This window comes from Hemiscyllium ocellatum, chromosome 2 (assembly GCF_020745735.1).
Source record: "Hemiscyllium ocellatum isolate sHemOce1 chromosome 2, sHemOce1.pat.X.cur, whole genome shotgun sequence".
NCBI lineage: Eukaryota > Metazoa > Chordata > Chondrichthyes > Orectolobiformes > Hemiscylliidae > Hemiscyllium > Hemiscyllium ocellatum.
Window position 1 is genome coordinate 9,263,743 of NC_083402.1, and position 21,782 is coordinate 9,285,524.

The following is a 21,782-nucleotide window of genomic DNA, read 5'->3' on the forward strand; positions in this document are numbered from 1 at the left end:
ATAAGTAAATTAATATAATATGGCTAAATTTGCATACACCACAAAAATTGGTGCAAATATTTTAGATTTAGATTACTTACAGTGTGGAAACAGGCCCTTCGGCCCAACAAGTCCACACCGACCCACAACCCACCCAGACCCATACCCCTACACTTAACACTACGGGCAATTTAGCAGGGCCAATTCACCTAACCTGCACATTATTGGACCGTGGGGGGAAACCAGAGCACCCGGAGGAAACCCACACAGGGAGAGTGTGCTAACTCCACACAGTCGCCTGAGGCGGGAATTGAACCCGAGTCTCTGGCACTGTGAGGCAGCAGTGCTAACCACTGTGCCACCGTGCTGCACATTATACATTAAACATCTTCATTTCTGACCTTATGATGGTGCGAAGGTCATTAATACAGCAGCTGAAGATGGTTGGGCACTAAGCCACCATCCTGAGGAACTCCGCAGAGATGTCCTGGAGCTGAGATGACTCACCAACAACCACAACCATCTTCCTATGTGCCAGGTATGACTCCCATTCAGTGGGAAGATTACTCCCCAGTTCCCATTGATTCCAATTTGGCTCCTTTATATTATACTCTATCAAATGCTGCCTTGATGCCAAGATATTCTCACCTCACCTCTGGAATTCAGCTCCTTAGTGTTTTGACCAAGGCTGTAATGAGGTCAGGAACTGAAAGAGGCTGGCAGAATGCACCCAACTTCCTAGGGCAAGTTATTGTTAAAAAGGTGGCACTTGATAGTACTGTCAATACATCTTCCATCATTTTATAACTCCTTACAAGGCTTGGCATCGTATTTTCATTTCATTATGCTCCTGTGAAGGACCATAACTTTACTGATGCAAGTTTCTCTAGATGGATGTAATCCTGAGTTATTAGGTATCTCTGCACCCAGCCTTCGAGTGGAGATAAAAATTAGCATCGCTTTGAAAAGTACATCAATTTACTAAGTTAAAAGGTTTTAAAAGTAAACAAACTTGGGCTTCAGCATTCAGTCAGAACCAGTCCTACAAACTTTATGAGCAAATTCAATGTTACATTCTGACCTACTTTATTAGAGGCAGCCTGCTGAGCAATTGGAGTTTGACCTTTGAGATTTGCTCTTCTCTTGTGAGTGATCTTGACAAGTATATGGATGACCCAATCAAATGGGAGACATTTTATAGGTTGCCAGAGGGCCCACGCTGTCATCTAACTGCTGATTTAACAGCTCCACTCAACAAATATCTCATTTAACCAAAGGTCAGAGAAAAATCAAAATGTCGTACCAAAATGTTTACGAGCTTATTAAACATCAAGCCGTGAAACACCAGGTTCATCCAGCAGAAACCAGGCTCACCAGCCAGCATGAGATCATCCCAGACTGTGGGGACTCCAAACAGGTCACACAAAATCATCTAGACCCATGAGGATATTAACTCATCTTTCTTTTTAGCCAAACATAATTATAGTATACTTCTGATATAACATTTTAAATTAAGAGCCTACGTAAATATGTCAAACTAATTACACCCCCAGGTGACATTTACTCAGCAAGTGTTGTAAAGGAACACTCTGCTTCAACCACCAATACCACACTGCAATCAACAGTGTTGTCAGTTTTGATATTGGGCAATAAATAATAAATTTAAAATCAGAAGATTATCTCAAACTAATCCCGAACTTCAGTCTTTAAAATAAACATTGGACTATGCCTGTATAACGAGGAGAAAGTGAGGACTGCAGATGCTGGAGACCAGAGTTGAAAAATGTGGTGCTGGAAAAACACAGCAGGTCAGGCAGCATCCGAGGAGCAGGAGAACCGACATTTCGGACATATGCCCTTCTTCAGGAATGAGGCTGGTGTGCCAAGCGGGCTGACAGAAAGGTGGGGGTGGGGGCACTGGCAATACAATAGGGGGAAGGAGGGGAGGGGGGAGAGTGATAGGCTGGAGAAGGAGTGGGGTGGAGAGGTTGGGAAGAACATTGCAGGTCAAAATGATGGTGCAGAATCCGGGGGTTGGGACTGAGATAAGGTGGGGGGAGGGGAAATGAGGAAGCTGGAGAAATCTACATTCATCCCGTGTGGTTGGAGGGTTCCTAGGCAGAAGATGAGGCGCTCTTCCTCCAGGCGTCGTGTGGTCAGAGCCTGGCAATGAAGGAGGCCAAGGACCTGCATGTCCTTGGTGGAGTGGGAGGGGGAGTTAAAGTGTTCAACTACAGGGCGGTTGGGTTGGTTGGTGCAGGTGTCCCAGAGGTGTCCCCTGAAATGTTCCGCAAGTAGGCAGCCTGTCTCCCCAATGTAGAGGAGGCCACATCGGGTGCAGCGGATGCAGTGAATTATGTGTGTGGAGGTGCAGGTGAATTTGTGACGGATATGGAAGGATCCATTGAGGCCTTGGAGGGAAGTGAGGGGGGAGGTGTGGGCGCAAATTTTGCACTACTTGCAGTTGAAGGAGAAAGTGCCGGGAGTGGAGGTTGGGTTGGTGGGGGTTGTGGACCTGACGAGGGAGTGGTCTCTCTGGAACATTGATAGGGGTGGAGAGGGAAATATATCCCTGGTGGTGGGGTCTGTTTGGAGGTGGCGGAAATGACGGAGGATGATACGATGTATCTGGAGGTTGATGGGGTGGAAGGTGAGGACCAGTGGGGTTCTGTCCTGGTGGCAATTGGAGGGGCGGGGTTCAAAAGGCGGAGGTGCGGGAAGTGGAGGAGATGCAGTGGAGAGACCACTCCCTCATCAGGTCCACACCCCCCACCGACCCAACCTCCACTCCTGGCACCTTCCCCTGCAACCGCAAGAAGTGCAAAGATTGCCCCCACACCTCCCCCCTCACCTCCAAGGCCCCAATGGATCCTTCCATATCCGTCGCAAATTCACCTCCACCTCCACACACATCATTTACTGCATCCGCTGCACCCGATGTGATCTCCTCTACATTGGCGAGACAGGCCGCCTACTTGCGGAACGTTTCAGGGGACACCTCGGACACCCGCACCAACCAACCCAACTGCCCCGTGGCTCAACACTTTAACTCCCCTCCCATTCCACCAAGGACATGCAGGTTCTTGGCCTCCCCCATCGCCAGACCCTGACCACACGACACCTGGAGGAAGAGCGCCTCATCTTCCGCCTAAGAACCCTCCAACCACACGGGATGAATGCAGATTTCTCCAACTTCCTCATTTCCCCTCCCCCCACCCACCATTTTAACTCAGTCCCAACCCCCGGATTCAGCACCGCCATCTTGACCTGCAGTCTTCTTCCCGACCTCTCCGCCCCCACCCCCTCTCCGACCTATCACCCTCACCTCCTTACACCTATTGTATTCCCAGTGCCCCTCCCCCAAATTCCCTCCCCCCTACCTTGTAAGTCAGTCCGCTTGGCACACCAGCCTCATTCCTGAAGAAGGACATATGCCCGTCGATTCTCCTGCTCCTCGAATGCTGCCTGGCCTGCTGTGTTATGCCTGTATAACTTCAGTCAAAATATCCTGAACCCTCTAATCTTAAAGTCTTACATTTATATCACACTTTTCACAACTATTAGGTGTTGAGACAACCAGTGGAGTACTTTTTGAAGTGCAGTCACTATTTCAATGTGGGGAATATGGCAGCTAACCTGAGCACAAGCAGCAATAAATTAATGTTGTGGTAATGACCAGATAACCTGGGTTTTGCTCTGTTAATGGAGGGATAAATATTTGCCAGGCACTGGAGAGGACTTCCTTGCTCCTGCTTGAAATAGTGCAATGGGATTTTTTTTATCCCCCAAGCAGGCAGATGGGCCTCACAATAATGTCTTATCTGAAAGTTGGCATTTCTACAGTGTGGCACTCCCTCAGTACTGCACTGGAGTGTCAGTCTCATGTGCTCAAGAGCAGGAGTGGGACGTGAACCTGGAATCTTGCAACTCAGGAAAAGTGTGTGTGAAAGTATTATGTGAATGCAAAAATTCTTCAAAAGGAACATCTCTAATCTCTATGGGGAGAATGAGGTAATCTACTCTCCATTCTATGGCAGTCCTTCTCTCTGTCTTTACTGTGCAGCACCCAGCCTGTGCATGCCATCCTCCGTGCCTTCCTCCACCCTACTTCCCTTGGATTCATAATTGATTAAAAGGTTTCAGAACTCTTATCTTCCAGGCTTAAGATAGGTTATTGGTCTGCAGTGTTAACACTTATTTCCCACAGATGCTGTCTGGATTTATAGAATACTTGCAGTGCAGAAGAAGGCCATTTAGTGCTTAGTGTCCAGGCTGCTCTTTGCAGAAACAATTTAGCGGGTTTTGCTCTCCTGCACTTTACTTGCAACCTGCAAATTTCTTTCCTCTTCTGATGCTTATCCAATTCCCTTTTAAAACCTGATTGTACCTTCCTTCACATTCTCAAGGAGTGCATTTCAACATCTCATTCTATATCCAGGTAATATGTGAACCTGCTGTCATTTAACAGTATGTCAAGCTGTGTGAATTTACTGTGTGGTGACGGAAGCACCGAAACATTTGAAACCGGTTCTTCAGGACAAAAAGGACCCTTATGTACATAGATTAATTTGTACTTAAACTTGATCTGCATTCACCTTATCAACAGGGTAGTTAGTATTCCTTACTATGGAAAGTTGCTACTTTCATGCTACTTGCCTGCTTCATTTGGTGTTTAGATGATTTAGAGTGGTCATATTTTTAAGTTACTAGGTCTAAGGAAAAATGTAAAAGTTGAGATCTTCAAGAAAGATTTCAATGAAAGCATTACAACTTGGGAAAATCAGTTGATAAATTTAATTGATGTACTTCACCACAATAGGGAAGAGTCGAAAACTAGAGGGCCTTGATTTCAGGTGAGAGGGGAAAGGTTTAGAGGACCTAAGAGTCAACTTTTCATTTAGAGGGTGATTGTGTATGGAATGAGCTGCCAGAGGAGGCAGTGGAGGCTGGTACAATAACATTTAAAACGCTTTTGGATGGGTATACAGGATTTACAGGTATGTGGGCCAAATACTGGCAAATAATTTTAAAAATCTGGACTGGTTGGACCAAAGGATCTGTTTCCATGCTGTGCAACTCTGACTCTAATTCTACTGAAAAAAGGTCGTAAAACATTTTTCATAAATCATTGCAAACAATCTATAGGACCTTATGGATCAGTCTGAACAAACACAATGATGATTTTACATATTTAAAATAATTCTAACTTGAACTAGGTTATAGATAATGGAAAAAAAAGTTGATATAGGTAAGATCCTAGGGAGTGTTGCTGAACAAAGATCTTGGAATGCAGGTTCGTAGCTCCTTGAAAGTGGAGTCGCAGGTAGATAGGATAGTGAAGGCAGCGTTTGGTATGCTTTTCTTTATTGGTCAGAGTATTGAATACAGGAGTTGGGAGGTCATGTTGCGGCTGTACGGGACATTGGTTAGGCCATTTTTGGAATATTGCACGTAATTCTGGTCTCCTTCCTATCAGAATGATGTTGTGAAACCTGAACGGGTTCAGAAAAGATTTACAAGGATGTTGCCAGGGTTGGAGGATTTGAGCTATAGGGAGAGGTTGAATGGGTTGGGGCTGTTTTTCCTGGAGCGGCGGAGGCTGAGGGATGATCTTATAGAGGTTTATAAAATCATGAGGGGCATGGATAGGGTAAATAGACAAAGTCTTTTTTCTGGGGTTGGGGAGTCCAGAACTAGAGGGCATAGGTTTAGGGTGAGAGGGGAAAGATGTAAAAGAGACCTAAGGGGCAAGTTTTTCACGCAGGAGGTATGTGTATGGAATGTGCTGCCAAGGGAAGTGGTGGAGGCTGGTACAATTGCAACATTTAAAAGGCATCTGGATGGGTATACGAATAGGAAGGGTTTGGAAGGATATGGAACCAGGTGCTTGCAGGTGGGAATATATTAGATTGGGATATCTGGTCAGCATGGAGGAGTTGGACTGAAGGGTCTGTTTCCGTGCTGTACATCTGTGCGACTCTATCACTCCATAAATGAGTAAGAAAGTTATGCACAGAGTAAGCTTTTTGTATCAATTCTAGAGATGTGAATGTAACTGGAAAATACTTTTCCCTTCCAATTAATAACCTCACAACAACTGACTTTTTTCAAAAACACGTTTGACCCATTATCACTTGAGCACACTGACCTACTAAATAAATGCTCAGACACTTTTGATGGGAGGCAACTTTAGGAGAGTATATAATGATGATTCTAAGTATTTATTACAGGGACAGCAAGCATAAGAGATGTTGTGATAACACACCATTATGTACGGTGATTATACTCAAAGCAGCTGAGCATGAACACGTCCTATGCTACAGTGTATGACAAGCTGCAATGCATCAAGGGTCAGGGATGGTTTATATGTAGCATAATAGCAGGATAGGTCTGGAACATGTCATAAACTGTAGAATGCAGACAGGTTCCAACAACACCATGAAACCTGAGAATGAAGCTGCAGCACCACATTAATGCTAACTAACCACAGAAAAATCATGTCCCAATATTGATACACTGCAGAAAAATGAAATTACTTATATTGTGCCTGTCACAACCACATGATATCTCAAAGCATTTTGTAGCGAATGAGCTGCTTTCAGAGTGTGGGCCTTTCACATGACTGTTTCACAAACAGCAATGAGTAAATGACCTAATAACCTATTTTTAATCATGTCAGTTTAAAGAGAAGTATTGGCATAGACACCAAAATACTGCCCTGAAACGTTTCATGGGGGTAAAAACAAGGACTGCAGATGCTGGAAACCAGATTCTGGATCAGTGGTGCTGGAAGAGCACAGCAGTTCAGGCAGTATCCGAGGGGCAGTAAAATCAACGTTTCGGGCAAAAGCCCTTCATCAGGAATGGCTTTTGCCTGAAACGTCGATTTCACTGCACCTTGGATGCTGCCTGACCTGCTGTGCTCTTCCAGCACCACTGATCCAGAATCTGAAATGTTTCATGTCCACTTCAAAGAACCAACCAGACCTCTCTTTAACATCTTATCCAAATATCAATGCTTCCAATAATACAGCACTTCCTGGGCTAGGTGGGGGAGGGGAAATGAGGAAACTGGTGAAATCCACATTGATCCCATAGTTGGAGTGTCCCAAAGGTGGAAGATAAGGCATACTTCCACATAAGTCATCTACTGTGTCCGTTGCTCTCGAAGTGGTCTCCTCTATATTGGGGAGGCAGGACACCAACTTGCAGAACGTTTCAGAGAACATCTCTGGGGGACACGCACAAAACAACCCCACTGCCTTGTGGCTGAACATTTTCACTGTCCCTCCCACTCCACCAGGACACGCAAGTCCTGGGCCTCCTCTCCAGCCAAACTCTAGCCACCCGACCCCTGGAGGAAAAACGCCTCATCTTCCACCTTGAGACCCGACAACCATACGGGATCAACGTGGATTTCACCAGTTTCCTCATTTCCCCTCCTCTCATCTTATCCCAGATCCAACCTTCCAACTTGGCATCACCCTCTAGAATGGTCCTACCTGCCCATCTTCCTTTCCTCCTATCCGCTCCACCCTCCTCTCCAATCTATCACCTTCACCCCCACCTTCATCTACCTGTCGAATTCCCAGCTACCGTTCCCCCCGCCCATCCCCAAACCCTTCCCATTTATCTCTCAGCACCATTGGGCCACCCTCTCATTCCTGATGAGAGCTTATACTTGAAACGTCGACTCTCCTGCTCCTCAGATACCACCTGACCAGCTGTGCTTTTCCAGCACCACACTCTTGGACTCTGATCTCCAGCATGTGCAGTCCCTACTTTCTCTGAGCAGTCAATCTTGCGAAAGATAAATTTGCTAAGGTCCAAGTAATTGTTGGTAGACGTGCTGGGTCCAGGACCAGTACTGCTCAGGGCAACAAAGGTAGAAGCAGCAGTGAGTTCCCATTTCTGCAATATAGGAAATCATAAGGATCTCAGGAATGTGTGAACTTTTTCTGATCGTTTATCCCAGACTTAAGCATGGTAGCTGTGCTACTGACAGACCCACTACAGGGAAAAGCAAAGATAATATGGGGTGAAAAGTTTCAAACTGGCTCTCAAATGTAAGGTTACAGTAGACACAAAGACAGTCTATTATGACCTCTGTACTAACCAGTTAACTTTTGTGGAAAGCTTAAGATCAGCAGTTATTCTGTTAAGAGTTTACTACTTCAGCTATACCAGGGGAAAATAACCTGCATTATCAAGAAATAAAATATGATTGCAGACACCCTGCCTAAAGCCTCAAGAGACCTGGCTATAACTGAAAAGACAATATTAACCAAGGCGAAGAAATTAAGTGTAGGCGTATATGTGTATTTGTTGTTTTAAACTTAATTCTTTTTCCAACTCGGTAATAACTTGAGAAAGGATTTTATTTCATTCATCTGGCTGGTAAGTGTTACAACAGTCATGACCCTGCAACCCTGAAGTAATGTGGGCATGTTTAACTTGTAATTCAAAAAGCTGGTTTTTTTAAAGGTAGGGCAGTATCAGCCATAAATGGCTATCTCCCAAGACAGACCCATGAAATGTCACACATACGGATGCAAAGGAAACTTCAAGATGGGGGAAGCAGCAAGCCAAAAACAGATTAGAGTGAGATTTTATGACTACAGCATAATGACAGGCTCCTGCTGAACAGAAAACTATTCCCTGTAGTCACATTTTGGTTGTTCTTTTTGAAGAAGAGTAATAAAGGTAAAGAGTGATTGCCCTTAAGGGTGCACTTGACCAAGTTGCACCAAGGAGCTGTAGCAAAACCAGAATCAGTGGAAATCGGGAGACTACAGTTGTGGCTGTTAGAGGTCAATCACCTCAACTACAGTACATCTCTGCAGGACTTCCTCAGGGTAATGTCCTGGGCCCAACCATCTTCAGCTGTTTCATTAATGGTTTTCCCTCCATTGTAAGGTCAGAAGTGGAGATGTTCACTCATCATTGAACAATATTCAGTGCCATTCATGGCTCCTCACATACTGAAGCAATCCATGACGACATGAAACAAGACCTGGACAAATCCCAGTTTGGGCTGACAAGTGGCATGTTTATACCACACCATGACGAATTCCAACAAGAGAGACTCCAACCATCACTCCTGACATTCAATGGCATTACCATTGCCAAATCCCTCAAGATCAACATCCAGAAAGTCAACTCATTTATCCATATAAATGTGTGTCTATGTGTGTATAAATCAGCATTTTGGGGTGTACTTATACCAAATGGACTGCAGTAATTCAAGAAGACAGTCCTTAGCAGTTTCTCACAGGCAACTAGGGATAGCAATAAATGCTGGCCCAGCTAGTAATGCTCACATCCCATGGATTATTTTTTTTTGAAAAGCACAAAGATAGTGGATAAGAATCCAGTTTTGGCTCTGCTGGAACTGAATGTTCTGGTTGTGCCGACCTGTATTTGAATGTTAATATTGGGACATTCACAATCAAAAAAAAACTCGGTCACACCTGTATTGTAGGTAATTGCTGTCTACTATCTTGGCTGTTGCAAGCCAGACAAAAGGAAACAGGACAACAAAAAGGACTCTTTCAGCCGGAATACAGAAATTCAATTACATTTGAAGGGAATTAGTAGTACAGAATCTTAACCTTTCTGCATAACTAGGGATCATAAAAACGACTGCTCAACAACCAATGTAAACATTACTGGCAGCCTTCACTGCAACATTCTTCATAAACAATTCATAGATTGATCCATATACCTTTTTTTTAAAAAAGGTTTTTATCTTTCTGGACTCACCTATTATTGTGTGTGTGCACACACACGTTGCATTAGTATTTCAGGTTATCTGTAGCAATTAACAAAAGTCTGGTTAAATTGGTGGCTCTTAAAACTTATGTTTATTTGGTATGGAAGAAAGGCATCCAGAAGGGAATGGAATCTTTTTCAACTAATCTTGTTGCGACCAATTAAGTGGCGGGGGGGTGGGGGGAAAATAAGAAAGGGAAAGGGAATCGGTTCATGTCTCATCATTCAAGAGGAGTTTAACTGTTTCAACTATCCCATCTTGAACCATAACAATTTGGGAACCTCATCCAGGATATGTTTGCAACCAAAGCAATGAAACTGGAATCAATTAACTAACAATATGGCAGTTAAAATAGAACAATGAGAGGATTTTTTTAATGTTTCCAAAAACAACACAGGACAGTGAAAGTGCATCAGCCTGGCACTGAAATAAGATAAAGAATTGCAGACGTGAAGATTTGAAACAAAAACAAAACAAAAACAGAAATTACCGGAGAAACTCAGCAGGTCTGGCAGCATCTGTGGACAGAAACCAGAGTTGCCTTTATTGGTCAGTGCATTGAGTATAGGATTGGAAGGTCATGCTGCGGCTGTACAGGGCATTAGTTAGGCCACTTTTGGAATACTGTGCTTAATTCTTGTCTCCCTGCTATAGGAAGGATATTGTGAAACTTGAAAGGGTTTAGAAAAGATGTACAAGGATATTGCCAGGGTTGGAGGATTTGAGCTATAGGGAGAGGCTGAATAAGCTGGGGCTATTTTCCCTGAAGCTTCGGAGGCTGAGGGGTGACCTTATAGAGATTTACAAAATTACAAGGGGCATGCATAGGGTTAATAGCCAAGGTATTTTCCCCAGGGTGGGAGTCCAAAATTAGAGGGCATAGGTTTAGGGTGAGGGGTAAAATTAAAAGGGACCAAAGGACAACTTTTTCATGCAGAGAGTGGGGAGTGTACGGAATGAGCTGCCAGAGGAAGTGGTAGAGGTTGATACAATTACCACATTAAAAATCATGTGGTTATGTATATGTATAGCAAGGCTGAAAATGTGTTGCTGGAAAAGCGCAGCAGGTCAGGCAGCATCCAGGGAACAGGAAATTCGACGTTTCGGGCATAAGCCCTTCATCAGGAATGAAGAAAGTGTGTCCAGCAGGCTAAGATAAAAGGTAGGGAGGAGGGACTTGGGGGAGGGGCGATGGAGATGTGATAAGTGGAAGGAGGTCAAGGTGAGGGTGATAGGCCGGAGTGGGGTGGGGGCAGAGAGGTCAGGAAGAAGATTGCAGGTTAGGAAGGCGGTGCTGAGTTTGAGGGATTCGACTGGGACAAGGTGAGGGGAGGGGAAACGAGGACACTGGAGAAATCTGGAGTTCATCCCTTGTGGTTGGAGGGTTCCCAGGCGGAAGATGAGGTGCTCTTTCTCCAACCGTCGTGTTGTTATGGTCTGGCGGTGGAGTCCAAGGACCTGCATGTCCTTGGTGGAGTGGGAGGGGGAGTTGAAGTGTTGAGCCACGGGGTGGTTGGGTTGGTTGGTCCGGGTGTCCCAGAGGTGTTCTCTGAAACGTTCCGCAAGTAGGCGGCCTGTCTCCCCAATATAGAGGGGGCCACATCCACCGCCAGACCATAACACGCTCCTCCACCGCCAGACCATAACAACACGTCCTTGGACTCCTCCACCGCCAGACCATAACAACACGACGGTTGGAGGAAGAGCGCTTCATCTTCCGCCTGGGAACCCTCCAACCACAAGGGATGAACTCAGATTTCTCCAGTTTCCTCATTTCCCTCCCCCCACCTTGTCTCAGTCGAATCCCTCGAACTCAGCAACACCTTCCTAACCTGCAATCTTCTTCCTGACCTCTCCGCCCCCACCCCACTCCGGCCTATCACCCTCACCTTGACCTCCTTCCACCTATCACATCTCCATCGCCCCTCCCTCAAGTCCCTCCTCCCTACCTTTTATCTTAGCCTGCTGGACACACCTTCCTCATTCCTGAAGAAGGGCTTATGCCTGAAACGTCGAATTTCCTGTTCCCTAGATGCTGCCTGACCTGCTGCGCTTTAACAGCAACACATTTTCAGCTCTGATCGCCAGCATCTGCAGACCTCACTTTCTCCTATGAATAGCAAGGGTTTGGAGAGCTATGGATCAAATGCTGGGAAATGGGACTAGATTAATGTAAGATATCTGGATTGCATTGACGGGTCAGGCCAAAGGGTCTGTATCCATGTTGTACAGCTCTATGATTGTATGATTGCATATAGCAGTGATCACAGGACAGCAATCCTGGATGGTGTGAAAACCTTATGTCTCCCCAAATTGTACAGGTGGCAAAACAGAATAATGAGAAATAAATGCTGATGTTCAAAGTTGGATTGTAGGAGGACCTGTGAAACTTTCAGAGTGCCATTCAATATTTCAGAAATTGTCTTTCTATACACTTTGTAACACAACTTTCCAGTTGTGTTGATGTGAAGAAAGAAACTACAGTGGGTGGTTCAGCCCCAGGTCTAATTAGTTCCTGGCGAGAGAAAACAGACAATAAGAACCTCCCCTCCAGCTCTGCATTCCTTCAAATAAACAGCAGTGTCAAAATTAACAGTTCAATCAGCAAGTGCAAAGGCTGTGTGTTGTGGATGATATGAAGTGATTGCTTAGGTTAGGGGGAGGGGGAGGTAGACCTTCCCTATCACCTTTGTGCTGTTGACTTCATCCAGCTACCTGCAGGAGTACATAGGGCTGTCTGCCCTGAGGTCCCTTCTGCAATTTGTAGAAGGGACGGAGTAAGCAAAGCAAAGGTCAGTCTATTTTTACTGACTGTGTACACTCACACTCTGCTGAAGTCCAATCAACTCAAAGTGGTTGGGGGGGGGGGGGGGGGTGCGTGTGCCATTAGCATAACTTAAAGCTGCAGCCAAAGCTTGATGAAGGATTATACAGCCAGCTCCAGCACAATTCTTCTCTGTAGTTCAATTCACCTTTTCACAGGGATTTAAGTTTCTCAAATTCACTCCTGGTATATACTTGACCATTGTGAGGACAGTAATTTGCAAGATACCCTTAACTTTCACTCCATGCTCTAAACCAGTCCCACTGTACAGAAACTGCAACAAGGGAGGATATAGAGGTGTTGTCATAGCCACATGTGCTAACTTTAGTAGAAAAGTTTCACATAGCATAGGTACAGAAAACAGAGATTTGCATTAATGTGACTTGAGGATATCCCAAAGTGCTTTTTAAAAAATATTTTTTTGAAGTGCAGTTGGAGGGAATATTTCAAGCATTTTCAGTCTTTATGTCAGATTTACAACATTTGCAGTATTTTGCTTTTGGATTGCTGTATTTTAAATGTTTGTTGAGGGATAATTATTCATCTGAAATCTAGGGAAAACACTTGTTCTTCTTTAAAATACTGCCATGAATTGCTTTACATCAAAGGTGGAAATGAAGATAGGCTTTGCTTTGATGACTCGTCTGAAAGCCAGCACAGTCAACCATGTAGCACACCCTCCGTACTGCACTAAGCTATCAGCTGTGAGCTGAAATCTCTGAAGTAGAGTTTGAACTCAAAACCTTAAATTATTAAAATGTCCTTCATATGTATACAAATATTTATTGTTATTGAGTAACAAAAGGAATTGAAGCTGTCAAAATGATCAAAACTCACTTCAATTTTTATTAATTGAATTTTAACCTTTGTTGTTATTCTATCTGTAAATCATACGTTGTGTGCTATCCATTTAGCTAGTCCATAGAAGTCCAATGGTATTCTAAGTATTCTAAGCACAACGCTAGTCCTCCACTGTATTAGTATTTCCAGTTCTTGCCAATCCTGTTTGTGGAATCTTACTGTGACACTGCTGCCATGTTTCCCAGGTCTACTGTGACTAAATCTCAACAAAAGTACTTCAGTGTAAATGAAGTTTAAAAATTTGAGATATAAAGTTAGTCTCAGTAATGACCATGGTAGCCATCATTGATTATTGTAAAAATGCATCTGTTTTAGTAATGACCTTTGGGGAGGAAATCTGCCATCCTTCCCAGTCACCCACGTAGCAGACCCAAAGTTTGGGTTGGATGGTTGGCAGAGCTATGATGACACCTTTGTCATCGCTAAATGAAACAAATTAGAGAAAACCTTCAAGATCATCAATAATGTCCTTACTGGCAGAAAATTCACTAAAAAGGAGGCAAAACAACAACAAATGCCATTCCTGGATGTCACAGCAGAGTGAAGAGTCAATGGGGAACTTCAAACCAGCATCTACAGCAAAACAACACATACTGACCAAATATTGAACTACAGAAGCAATCATCCCGACATACACAAACGAAGCTGCGTTAGAACATTATTTCAATGAGCCACCACACAATGCAGCACAGACGAATTACAAAGATCAGAGCAAAATCATCTATACAGCATATTCAAAAAGAATGGGTACCCAATGAACACAGTCCGGTTTCTCAGCAACAAACCCAAACAAGCAAACAAATGGCATCCAGAAACCCTAGCCACCCTCCCCTACATCAAAGACATCTTGGAAATGACTGCCAGACTACTCAGACCCCTTGGCATCATGGTAGCCCACAAACCCACCAACATACTAAAACAGCAGCTAATGAGCTTGTAAAACCCTATACAGGCAACAAGCAAAACTAATGTCATTTACAAAATACCGTGCAAGAACTGTAACAAACACTACATTTGACAAACAGGCAGAAAACGAGACACCAGGATACATGAACATCAACTAGCCACAAAAAGACATGATCCACACTCACTAATATCCTTACACAGAGATAAGGAAGGACACCTCTTTGACTGGGACAACACATCCATCCTAGGACAAGCCAAACAAAGACTGCATGAGAATTTCTAGAAGCATGGCATTCCTACTGGAACTCTATCGACAAACACATTGATATGGATCCCATTTATCACCCTCTGAGAAAAAGAGCAGGAAATGACATCACCACAGGCAACGGCATCGCCAACCCAGGGAAGCCTAAACACAAACTGAAAGCAGGTCACTAACACCAGTGTTTCACCAGAGGCTCACTGATAAATGTCACCTCTAGTATGGTGACAAAACCTCTGAAAAGAAACCTTCCAGCTCAGCGAGCAAACTTACATTCAGAACCCCAACCTGAGCTACAAATCTTCTCAAATTTCACTAAGGTTAAGTTATTCTGTTCTCTTTTGTGTTTCATTCAGTAATCTTGTAAATAAATTCTGTTTTGTTTAAAACTAAGCGATTTGACCAGCTACATCTCTCCTGGTATGTCCACACTACAGCTGCTTAAAACAACTAGCAAAGGTCTGGGCTACTTTCTTGCAATGTTTTGAGGGGGTATGGCCTGGTCCATAACATGTGATTCCAGACTCCCTACAATATGGTTGGTTCTTAACTACCCCCTGAAATGGCCATGCCTCATGGAAATACAAGAAAACATAAATGCAAGCATTCCTTTCTTTCAGTTTGCTAAACAGAAACACACGAGAATTCCTAGAAGCATGGCATTCCAACCGGAACTCTACCAACAAACATATCAATACATGCGAGAGCATTGAGGGAGACAAAAGAATATAAAGGTTAAAGAATGGGAGCAAGTATTATCGTAAGTCAGCCAAGTCTACAATAATTAGTGTAGTGAGGTTGAACCCAATAAATTACAGACAAAAACAGATCTACCCTATTTCTAGTGCATCTACTTGTTACTGATTTTGTGTCAGCTAAACAACTTTATTGTCTTAAATCTAAACAAACAATTTCAAATAACTGTTAGCTAACTTGACAGGACAGCCTAAACCTTTTACGTGCACAATCACAGCAATGGAACAAAGAATTACAATACAAAAAAAATAGGTAATTGGGAAGTACAAGATGATTAGTGTGGTGTTGGTATGCATGTGTGCTAATGCAAGGAGTGTTACAAACAAGTGAAAATTTAAAAAGAATACAAGAGAAAACAAAGATTATGACATAAATATTAACAGGTAGCATTAAAGGGAACTCAAAGCCTTTGTGTCACTCTGGTCTTGAAACTAAGTCAGTTTTCTTTCCACACATCCTGCTGAAATTTTTCTTGTACTTTGTTTTTAATTTATGAAAAACAGGTAATCTTGTGGAAGCAGAGAATGTGACTCAAGTGTTGAATATTAAAGCACTTGTCTTCACAAAACAAAAAGATGAAGCTAATGCCACAAGAATCAATTTTAAGGACAAAAATAGATGGAAAGTAAAAAAGTACCAAATTGTTGTCATTGCTCAAATTTAGCAACAATCTTGATAATTATAGATCTGTCAGTGTAATGTCAGTGGTGGAGAAAACCATTAAAAGAACGTTATCAACAAAACATTTTCACTTGGAGTAATATGGATTAGTAAGGGATAGCCAACAGAGAATGGTTACAGGCACATTGTGTCTATCTGACATTGTTGAGCTCTCTGATGAATTAACAATGAGGGTTGATTCAGGTGGTGCAGTAAAATGTATGTATGGACTTTCTAAGAGCATTTGTAACATACTTGCCTATAAATCAAAAACACATTGTTATTGAAAGGAGAATAATGAGTGTGCAATTGGTTAAGGAACAGACAGAAAAAAGTGGTAAATGGGTGTTTTCTGACTGGAGAGGAGGATTCAGTGAGGTTTCCAAAGTTTGTATTTGGATCTTAGTATGTAATGCCTTGGAATTGGGGTTGGGAAGTGGCTGGCAGTGGGAGTACGGCAACAGAGGGAGCATGCTCAAGCTTTGAAAGTGGTAGGTTGTTAAACGAGTTAAGAAAGCATGTGGGCTAGTTGGCTTTGTAAATAGGAGCAGTGAACACCAAAACAAGGAAGTCATTGCTAGTTCATTACAAACTAAATAAGTCTCAGTGGGGTAGTGTTCAATTCTGGTCACCAAACTTTGGGAAGGACTTCGGAGAGAATAGAAAAGAGATTTGTCAGAAATATGCCAAAGGCAAGGGATTTTCTATTTGATGAAACAGATTTTAGTGACTCTTGCCTTTATTGTTCATAGGTTATTGTTTCATTGTGACAGTGATCTGCTGAGCACTCTGGATCTCCCCAGTTTTTTCCAGCCCAGTCTGCACAAATTCAGTTAGACCATAAGACATAGGAGCAGAAATTAGGCCATTCAGCCCTTCGCATCTGCTCCGCTATTCAATCATGGCTGGTAAGTTTCTCAACCTCATTCTCCCACTTTCTCCCTGTAACCCTTGATATTCAAGAATCTATCGAACTCAGTCTTAAATATACTCAATGACCTGGCCTCCACAGCCTTCTGTAGCAATGAATTCCATAAATTCACCACTGTCTGGATGAAGACGTTTCTCCTTATCTTCATTTTACTCTAAGGCTGTGCCCTCGCATCAAAGTCTCTCCAACCAATTGAAATATCTTCCCAACATCTGCTCTGGCCAGGCCATTCAGTATTCTGTACGTTTCAATTAGATCCCCCCTCAACCTTCTAAACTCCATTGAATATAGACCCAGAATCCTCAAAATGTCCTCATGTGTTAAGCTTTTCGTGAACCTCCTCTGTGCACAGTCCAGGGTCAGTTCATCCTTCCTGAGATATGGGGCTCAAAACTGCGCACATTGCTTCAAATGTGGTCTGACCAGAGCCTTATAGAGTCTCAGAAGTACATCCCTGTTTTTATAAACAAGTCCTCTCAAGATAAACGTCATAATTACATTTGCCTTCTTAACAAGATCATGGGCTGAAGGGCCTGTTCTGTGCTGTACTGTACTATGCTCTAACTACGGACTCAACCTTGGGAGTTCCAGTCCAGGATTCTCTCAAGTCTCTTCGCACTTCAGACTTCGGAATTTTCTCCCCAATTAGAAAAAAATAGTCCACGCCTCTATTCCTCCTACCAAAGTGCATGACCTCACACTTTGCCAAGTAGTACTGCATCTGCCACTCCTTTTGTCCACTCTCCTAACCTGTCCAAATCTTTCTGCAGCCTCCCGCTTCCTCAATGCTACCTGTCCCTCTACGTATCTTTGCGTCATGTGCAAATTTAGCCAGAATGCCTTCAGTTCCTTCATCTAGATCGTTCATGTGTAAAGTGAAAAGTTGTGGTCCCAACACCGAGCCTTGGGGAACACCACTTCTCATTGGCTGCCATCCAGAGAAATTTCAGCATTAAATGAACGTAAATTCTCCTGTCTGTGGAGTTCTACTTAAATCAATGTCTCACTTCAATCTCTCCATTTTAATTTGTATTGCTGCACAAACTTCACAGCCAAAAAAAGTGTTCTACTTTATAAGCTCTGAATGATGTCTGTTGGCTTAGAGTGAAATGCGATCTCAGAACAAAAGGTACAGTGTATATAATCCTGATAAAGCTGCAGAATCCTTTCACAGGGTGACACTTGATAGTTTGACTTTCAGACCAGCTCTTTTTCTCCTGCTAACTAATCAAACCTTACAAAATTATACTGCCATCCAGTAATGGAAGTAGTCATTGAAAGATACCACAAACTGCCACTGAGAACATTGCAATCTCACACAAGGATTGATGAAACAACTTTTAAGTTGATAAGATTATATAAAGAAAATATTCAACAAGAGCAATTACTACTGCATCAGACTGCCTGACAAGTCATGAGACTAATTCATCATATCTGTTGATTTGAATAGTGATTAACAGCAGTTTAAGATATACTCCCTTATAGATACATACACTTCATACCGCAACTATGGTGTCAATCACTGAGAACAACTTTATATTCTAGCTTTATTCCACCAGTTGTCATCATGTTGGAATCTGAACCCATACTCCCAGATCATTAGCCTTGACCCAATGCATTATTAGTCTAGGGACAGCATCACTATGCCATTTCTCAACCCAAATGGAACTTCTTCTCTTAGATGTAACCCTGAAATCCAGCAATAGCTAATAGCAATGCAAATAAACAACTTAGGAAAATCAGTGAGGTCACAAAGGGGCTCGATGCATCATATACTCATACTGATGGACAAAGAAAGGAATCAAAAAGGTTCAAGGCTTCTAGCTGGAGTCAGCTATTACGAGGGGGCACAGCTTTAAATTAAGGGGTGGTAGGTATAGGACTGATGTTAGGGATAGATTCTTTACTCAGCGAGTTGCGAGTTCATGGAATGCCCTGCCAGTAACAGTGGTGGACTCTCCCTCTTTATGGGCATTTAAACGGGCATTGGATAGGCATATGGAGGAAAGTGGGCTAGTGTAGGTTAGGTGGGCTTGGATTGGCGCAACATCGAGGGCCGAAGGGCCTATACTGCACTGTATTTTTTTATGTTCTATGTACCTTTTGAATTCCATAGGAGTTTGGGGAACCTATTGTTCCCCATTGCTTTCTCTATGACAATCAATGTCAACTTACCAAACAATCAGCACCTTTTCTACTGTAGTATAACTTGTTGTGATTGTTTGAAACTTGGTACTCTTACACTTGTCCTGATGATAAAAAGCTTCAGCACCACATCTATCTTTGTAACAATGTTCAAGTACTTTACTATCAGGTGATATGTACTAATTGTGAGAATCCTTATAAATCAAAACATTATGTTCAAAGCCTTAATGCTCAAAGGACTTAATTAGATTTGGGACAATTCCATTCTGACCCTCGAGCTGCCCCCCTAATCAATTAAGTCACAGCTGACCTACTCCTCAACTTCACATCCCTTGAAACCCTTATCCAACAAAAATTATGTTACGAGTACACATTAAACAACATTTAATCTCAGGCTGATATTAATTGGCATAAAAATGGTTGGTTACACAGATCAAGGTAAAACTGGGTGTTAAGCAACTAAATCACAACCGAGGAAAGCAACAACTTCCAAATAATGAGCTGGGCAGTGCACTGTGAATGATTTGTGATCATAAGTTGAAAAGAAATCTCAAATGTGCAACTCTCAGTACACCCTGACACACTTAATTATTGACTTTAAGATGTAGTTTTATGTGTAGAGCAGCCAGTTGCCCGCAGCAAGGTCTCATTATCAGTGACTGAGAAGCAATCTGTTGATCTCTTTTGACCCGAGGAAGTAATTTTGGCCAAAGCCAGAATATTTCTGTTCTTCTTCAAACATTACAGAGGGAACTTTAACATCCATCTGAATCATTAGACCAGGCTTTGTTTAGCATTTCATTTGAAATACGGCACTTCCAACAGTGTAACATTCTCCCAGTCCTGGACAGCAGCATCAGTTTGGATTACAAATTTATATTCTGGAGACGGGCTTAAATTCAAGAGGTGACAGTGATGCAAACTGAGCTGAACAGCTCCTCTCAAGTCAGATTTTTACAGCAAAGTCAATAAATGTTTTCCATGTTACCTTGTTGAAAATGAAATACTTCGAAGTGCTGTAAAACTTTGACTCCCTAAAGCCTGTCCACTACCTACAAGGCACAAGTCAGGAGTGTGATGGAATACTCCCTACTTACCTGGCCAGGTGCAACTCCAACAACGCTTAAGCAGCTTGATATCATCTAGGGTAAAGCAGCCTGCTAGATTGGCACCATGACAACAAACATCCACTACCAACATTCAGTGGTAGCAGTGTGTACTGCCTACAAGATGTACTGCAGAAATCCACGAAAGTTCTTCAGACAGCATCTTCCAAACCCAGGACCATTTCCATCTAGAAGGGCAAGGCCAGCAGATACATGGAAATACCAGCACTTGCAAGTTCCCCTCTAAACCACTTACTATCCTGACTTGGAAATATATCTCTGCTCCTTCAACGTCACTGGGTCAAAGTTCTGGAATTCCCTCCCTAACAATATTGTGGGTGTCCTTACACTGTAGGGGAGGTTGGTTAGCTCAGTTGGCTGTACAGCAAATCTACGATACAAGGGGAGGCTTGCATAGTGGGCCAAGTTTGCAAGTAAAGTACAATCAGTAGTTGTAATAGGTGTCTTTAATTACCAAAACATAGACTGGCACAATGGTAGTGTCAAGAGCAAAGAGAGGCAAGAATTCCTAGACTTTGTTCAGAAGAATTTTGTAGAGCAGTGCAGGTCCAGTTCAACAAGGAAGGAAGCACTACTTTAGTTGACAAGTGGCAAATAGCAATTGCACTAAACAAGTGCCAAGCAATAACTGTTTTCAACAAGAGAGAACCAAACTATTCCTTTTTGACATTCAATGGTGTTAACCTTGCTCACTTTCCCCATAATCAACACCCTGAAGCCTACCATTGATCAAAAATTGAACTGGATGAGCTACATAAATATGGTGGCAACAAGAGCAGGTCAGAGGCTAGGAGTACTGCAGTGAGTAACTCATCGCCTGATGCCCCAAAACCTGTTCACCATCTACAAGGCACAGGTCTGGACTGTGATGGAATACTCCCCATTTACCTGGATGGTGTCAAGCTTCTTGAGTGTTGTTGGAGCTGCACCCATCCAAGATGAAGTAGCCCAAAGATTGGCACCACATCTACAACCACTCCCTTCTCAAAGTGCACTGCAGAGGTTCACCAAGGCTTCTTTGGCAAAACCTCCTAAACTCATGACCATCACCATCTAGAAGGACCATGGTAGCAAATATATGAGAACACCATCACCTGCAAGTTCCCCTCCAAGGCACACACCACAGGGATTTGGAAACAGATCGCTGTTCCTTCAATACCGCTGGGTCAAATTCTTGAAACTTTGTCCCTAATAGCCACTAACAAGAAATGTAAGGAAGGGCAATAAACACTAGCCTAGCCAAGAATCCCACATCTCAGATTTTAAAAAAAGAGATCTTGTTGGGAATGAGGTGGGCCAAATAGATCCAGCATTGGGAGAACATTTAGGAACAGTGACAATTATATCAGGAGGTTTAGTCTGACTATGCAAAAGGGATAATAACAATCCAGAGTAATGATAATCAAGTGGGGGAAGTCAACCTTAATGGGATAGATCTGGGCCAAATATATTGGGACTAAAGATTAGCAGAGAAGCAATAGCTAAACAATGGGCTACCTATAAAGAGGAGATAGTTTGGACACAGTTACGGTACATTGCCTCACAAAAGAAACGTAGGG

The 21,782-nt window shown here is 43.0% G+C and overlaps 1 protein-coding gene across 1 annotated transcript in view; it reads right to left on the reverse strand.

The window, feature by feature from the left end:
• LOC132821743 (dual specificity testis-specific protein kinase 1-like) overlaps window positions 1–21,782 on the reverse strand; it is a 131,299-nt gene that overhangs the window by 26,591 nt on the left and 82,926 nt on the right. The window lies entirely within an intron of this gene.